The sequence below is a fragment of the Coenobita brevimanus genome, chromosome 40 (genome assembly GCF_032717465.1).
Source record: "Coenobita brevimanus isolate Jiangsu-jjx chromosome 40, ASM3271746v2, whole genome shotgun sequence".
NCBI classification, from domain to species: Eukaryota; Metazoa; Arthropoda; class Malacostraca; order Decapoda; family Coenobitidae; genus Coenobita; species Coenobita brevimanus.
The window spans coordinates 38247001-38253974 of NC_136993.1; positions in this window are offsets into that span (position 1 = coordinate 38247001).

Below are 6974 nucleotides of genomic sequence, written 5' to 3' on the forward strand. Positions count from 1 at the left end.
TCCTTTGCACGGAAGGAGAGCTCTCTCACTGTCAGGAGAGGCAACAGCTCCCTGAATTTCTTCCAACCACTCCTCACTCTAGTCACAGAACTAGCTCCAACCTCATCTCAAGCACATATGTCTCCCAAACAAAAGTCATCCATATACATAAGAGACTCACCATCATGATCAATCCATTCATGCCTGACAATCTCCACATGCTCTCCCTGACAGACCGCACACATAAAATCAGCATTATCTCGCTGTCTGCCACAAACACCACTACACCTCTTACGCACCCACTTATGACAAACAGTGCACAAGATGGAATAACTTACCACGCCCTTGTGGCAAACCACATATAGCCATTTCCCAACTTCTTTGACGGTACTGCCACCAAACCCAGATACCATCGCCTTTGTTACCTGTGTCAACGAAGTTGGAGGAGGTTTTCTATTCTCCTATGTTTTCTGTCTGTCTGTCTGTTTGCTCAGGCGAAATATTCAGAAGTTCTCAGTGAAATTCAGTGTAATATTGTGGAACGATGGGTCATGAAGAAATAAAGAATTTGTTAAATTTGGGGGGAACTGGATCCGGTTCCCATCTTCATGGATCCGGATTCTTTTTAATAGAACTGGCTGAGGTATGCACTCTTACAATGCTTTCTAGTTTTATCTGCATTTACTTTCAAGCCCATGTGCCCCATACCATCTCTCCACTTCCTAAATCTTTCCTCCAACTTCCTTTCATTCACTGCAATCAACAACAAATCATCGGCATACAACATTTCCCTCGAGAGTCCATTTCTGAAGCCACGTGAAAGGGCTTCAAGCACCATAATAAACAACAACGGGCTCAAGAGTCAAGTCTGCCCCCAAATGCACACCAAGATTCACGGAAACTCATCTCCCAAATCTCCATTCTTTTCTACCTGGGTGCAAGAACCCACATACAAGCAATTACTACTCTAACCAGCTACTCATCGATCCCAAGTTTTCTGATTGCCCACTTCACCACCTCCATACGGACTCTAGCAAAGCCCTTCTAAAAATCAACAAAAACAAAGGACAGATCCCTTTTCTTTCTGTATATTTTTACAGAAACTGTCGAACAATGAATAGGCCTTTAGTAGTCCCTTTTCATAGCAAAGGCTAAACTGCATCCCATCAATATTCACTCTTTCTCGAATCATTACCTTAGTTATCTGGTCCAAAAGATTTATGCCTCTATAATATTCTCTTTCTGGGGCATCACCCTTCCCCATGTACACATTTACAATCACATTCTACAGCCAATCATCTGGGACAAGACACTAATATATAATTTTATTTATTAAGTCTGTAACTAACTTCACCCCTATACTTCCTGAGGCCTTAAGCATTTCAGTAGTCAATCCAAACACACCTGTCCCCTTCCCCACCTGCATCCATCCTATTGTCCAGCTCACAGTAGAAGCATCAATTAATCAATGGCAAAGGGCCAAACTATGGATCTGCTGACTCCAAACCTTCTCTATTCCAGTGAAACTCCTCATTGAACAACCGATTATAATGCTTTCTCCAGGCATCTTTATTATCCCCATTGTTCACCATTACCTTTCCTTCATCATTTTTCACACACTGCTAACCTATGATATCCCTGTTTTCCCTCTTCATCTGGTTTGCCACCTTAAATATCATACTCTTCCTTCCCACACTAATTAGGTTATCCAGTAAAAGCCTCTGAGACTAAGATTCTGCTTTTTTTTACCTATTTTCTAGCCCTATGTTTGGCAGCCAAGTATTCCTATTTGTTTCCATCCCGTTTCCATCCCCAGAAAAGCCTTCTTCTCTCCTTAATTGCAGCTTCTACACTTAATACCACCACCAAGTTACATTATGTCCTGGGGGGGGGGGGGATGGCCAGTCAATCCACACACTGAAGAAGTATCTCTAAAAATAATTCTCAAAAAGTGGGTATAGTTTTTTCCATCGTCACATACAGGCTGCTGAGGACAATGATATTCTTGCCAATACTGACGTATAACACATATATACAGTCTTTGAAGTTTTCTTATAAAGGCTTAATAACAGAATGTTAAGTCACAAATAAACATAAACCACGTCTGCGAACAACATAAGAGTGAAATATAACCTATAATTAAGGATACTGACGAGCCTGTAGATATTAGTGAATATATTATTCATAGTCTGTGTATGTTAATATTTATATTACCAGCAGTTATGGCTAGTCATTATATCACTGAGACAGAAGCACAGAATGAACACAGGTGGAATTTAAATAATGACAGACAGGAAAAAGTACCAGATACTTGTTATTATTAATCTTCAAGGCCAAACAAATTTACACCAGAGTTGTAGCTGCAATTGTTTGTTGTGGACGTGTAGTGAAACATCTCGTTCAGAAGTTGAGCAATCACTTCACCAAGTGGTGGTGCCACAGGACTGAAAACTGGTAAATATTTCATCGGTTTTCTGAAGGAGTAGGAAAGTTTAAACTTAAGAGAACAAACAAGGTAGTTTAACGTTAGCTGCAAAGCTGGGAATAGCGCCGCTACTATTTTAATAGCCATGGTGGTAACGCCATTACTTTTTTAATAGCCATTAGCGGAACTGACAGCGCCGCTACTCTTTGGCCGTACTCACGCGTTACCGCGCTCCTTGCTAGTCGAGGGACGAATTTAGGTCCGGAATCGGTGAGTACAAACAGATATGCCGACGGTTTCGTTGTATTTATTAATGACGAAAAATAATACTTTCGTCAGTTCTGTCAATTAATGATGTTTGTTCTACATTACATCAGTAGTTTATTAAATATTATTTATTAGGAATTTGCTATAATTAGACAGGTTTGCTAGTTAATTATCGATCATTTAAATCAAGTAAAGATAAGTAAGGATGTCAGCTAGATGTAGGCAACACACACACACACACACACACACACACACACACACACACACACACACACACACAAACACACACACACACACACACACACAAACACACACACACACACCTCTAACTATCCCCGTCTCTAACTCCCGCTCTCTCCCCCACTCTCTTTCTCAGACATTCTTACTACGTAATTATTTCGTAACAGTATGTTACTTTCAGTTTAAAGTAATGGAAAAAAAAGCATTGCCACTGTATAAACAGCCTTTAAAAGAAAACCCCAGTTCATTTTTACTTTCGTTCTCGTATATATCTTAAACAGGTATCATTGAAAATATAATAAATCTATATAATATGTATCGATGCTAGGTCTCCTTTTTTTTGCTTTTTATTAACGTATGTTACTTTCAGTAGGTATAGTAGGTAAGAATGTAAAAGAACATTTGTTACATTAAACAGTAAATAGCTTTTTCCTGTACCTTCGGCTCTACGCTTCATTAAAGTGACACCGAGATGTATATGATTTTTTTTTTTTTTTCAGTCTAAGTATATACTGACATTACTGGTACACAACAGAACCACTCAGACTGACTAATATTATCGAAGACAATATATAGTGTATTGCTATATCACAGATTTTTTTTAATCTTTCCTTCGTGTACCTTTTTCTTATCCAAAGTAGCGGGAGCGGGAGCGTCGCTACATTTCGTATCAAGTAGCGAAACCAGTAACGCCACTACTTTTTCGAGCTAGTAACGGGAATCGGAGCGCAGCTTAGTCCATTACTGAGAGATACAGGGATGTCACACCTAGAATCCTTGACACTAATTAAGGGTAATCAACATAGCCTCAGAAGGAGAAATAATGTCTGAGTGATCTGCTTGAATATCTCGTGTTCATAACGAATTATAACTTTCTATGTTATTTGATAAGGTATTAGAAATATAACGGGCTGAGGAAGGAGCTTGGAAACTACCAGCAAATTACATAACTCGTTAGCAAACTGGCTAACAGAGGGAAGTCTGAAAAGCGGTTGATGTTTTATATTCCCTCTGGATGTCCTTCCTCAGTGGGGTTCCATAAGGCGCAGCCTTTAATTCTAATGCATATTATTTGAATAGAGGCAGTGATGTAGGCTTAGGGTTAAGTAATACAGTATCCAAATTAGCATATTATGGAAAAATGTAAATGGTGTCTTCTAAAATGATGGCATTTTAATAATAAATTATTAATATGAATAAAAATAAAAATTGAGTGGTCTTTCAAATACCAACCACTTTACAACTTTTAGTGTTAAATGTTACATGCTATAAGTCTTAAATATATTTCTGAATATGCGATGATGATAAAATGAAAGCACAGCATATATGTGCATTCCCACCCAAAGCAGGTGAGAATGAATCCGAGAGGCTCACAGTAAACGCACATAATATCACAGTTATCCCTAAGAAACGTATCTGTACTAATACCATAGTTAACTCTAAAGCTGTTTTCTGTAACTCCTTTCCTTAGACATCATGGTTATCATCATCATCTCTCTGGGGCCAAGCTGCGCCTTACCAACCGATTATGAGTTATAGAATGGAACACACACACACACACACACACACACACACACACACACACACACACAGAAATCACGTCAAATACTATGAGATTCATGTTTCTGAAAACAAAAAAATACTCATACATTGGTAAAGAAACCGCTTTACCTCTGTATAAAAGGTTAATCAGACAAGTTTTAGAATTCAAAATTGATGAATTGGTCTATTCAGAATTTGTTTAAGGACAGATTACTCAATTCCTTCATTAAAAATTTAAAGCTATAAAGAATGGCTAAGGAAACTGATATTATTTTTCTTCTAGAAAGAGGGGAAAGAGGTAAACTGATGTTTGAAAATTTTAAAAGGATTTAACAATGCTGAAATATGATTATTGTCCCCAATATCTCCTGAGTATCCCACTGTAGGTAATGGTCTAAAGTTAAATTAGATATTAATATGCACTTCTATACTGGTATTAATATATTTAAAGGCAGGTTACTTAACCGTTTGTATGCTGCTGCCATTGAATAATTTTTTCATCACTATCTTAATGTAGATGTTCTCCTTCAATAAGATTAACCAGATTAATGTAATGAAGGAATGCTATATGAAGCACATTATGTCTGCTTTATTATCCTAAGGAAAAATAAGATGCACTAGGAAAATTAATACACAATTAAGGCAGTATCATTGTATAAAGTCTTCTGAATGTTCTGACAGCAGGAAAATACTTTTCATTTTTGTTTGGTCTTAGTCATGCAAGTTTCCCTGGGTATTTTCTTCCTGTATCGCTAATGGTTAGGCTATTTATGGTGAACGAAGAGTCTTCATGCTGTCATATCTATCTGTGTGTGTGTATTTTGGGCAGCCGAAACTACACATTTAAAATGCACCGAAATTGGCAAAAAATTCGCAATAACATCGCTGATGTGAAAAAACTTGGTCCCATCACGATTGAAAAACTTTTACTATATTTAATGAGCGATCATTTTGTGACCAAAAAATGCCGCTCCCAGTGCCCGGCATAGGATCTCCGTAGAATTTTTTGCCCATAGCTACAACTAAAATATACTACACCAGTAGCCATGTGTCTGTGCGTGTACTTCAGACTTGCGTTCGGACAACTTAGGTTCTATTCCCGAAGCTGCAAATAACACAATCAACTGGTTGGCTGCAAAAAATCAAAGTGACAACTTTAGACTAGAACACCACATAAACGTGACTCGGATTACGTGAAATGATTGCAATACGTGCGCGAAGTGCGTGGAAACGAGTGCATGCACACAAAGAGAGCAAGAAAGCGTTAGCCCTCCATGGGAGCAAGTGTGAGGGGCTCGAAGGGCCCATGAGCACTTGTTTATTCTATGTCTTTTAGTTCTCTTTATATATATAAATGTTGGACAACCACAGTGAACTATAAGGTCTGTGTGACTTATACGCGCAATTATCTTACAGTAATTACTAACAATCCACACAGAGTACAAAATCATCTAAAATTATCGTGCTTTGGGTTTGCACGTGACGCTGACCTGATGTTCCTGCATCTTTGTGTAACACTTTTTAGAGAATGTGCACTATTTACAGTAGCCTAATGTAAATAATTTTTCTTAATTTCATTGTTTTTTTTTTTCCAATCACCAGATTCTTATGCCTTCCAGTACCACTTCTGTAATTCTTGTTAACCATATCCAGATGCCACCGAGAAGGAAGGACTAGTAATCGAAGTTCTGAATGCGATACTTGGAGCTGCAAAGGAACGGGATTATTCCACTGTCTTTATTACAGAGAATTTCACGGTACGAATACTGTAGGTGCATTTGATAATGGTCTACTGTAATTTACTGCTTGAATGCGAATTTGCAGTATATTATGATGTGTTGGAGGATGAGAAATTGCTATGCTCTAATGATTTACAGTTCAGTGGTGTAAGTGAGGTGGCAGCGCCATGGGGTGTGGGTGTGTTCAAAGTGGCGGAAAGTTGTCAGGACGCTAACGTGACACGTGCACAGCTCGCTCAAGTGGTTGGCCAGGCGGGCTTTGTAAGTTAACATTCATATTTTACTGCTGAGGATGGTGGGTCACTCCTCCGTCATCAGTAGGGAAATCAACCTCACTGCAGACTTGGAATCAAATATGGCCTTTCACAAATGACCCAAGAAGAAACACACCAGCCATTCTACAGGGGTTCCCTACATCTACTCTTTCAATAGCATTTTGGCCGAGACCAGACCACTTTCAGAGTTAATTGCATGGATAAGTTTAACTAAGCTCTCTGAGAATGACCACCACACATCACTCAGTACATTAACCCTTTCATGCACAGACTCCAATCGAGTCATTAAATACCATTTTGTACAATGCACCATGATGCACATCGTGTCAAACAAAGGAGGACACAAGTTTCCCTCCGATGTGTGTCATATTTTGTTATGTTATTTTTACCCGATTCGTGTTATGGTGCGCTTTACAGTTGTTAAACAATCTAACGACTCAAACCACCTGTGGCCTGAGAGGGTTAAAACACTTCCTGAAAGAGGTGTTAAAAGGAGTTGCTGGTAAC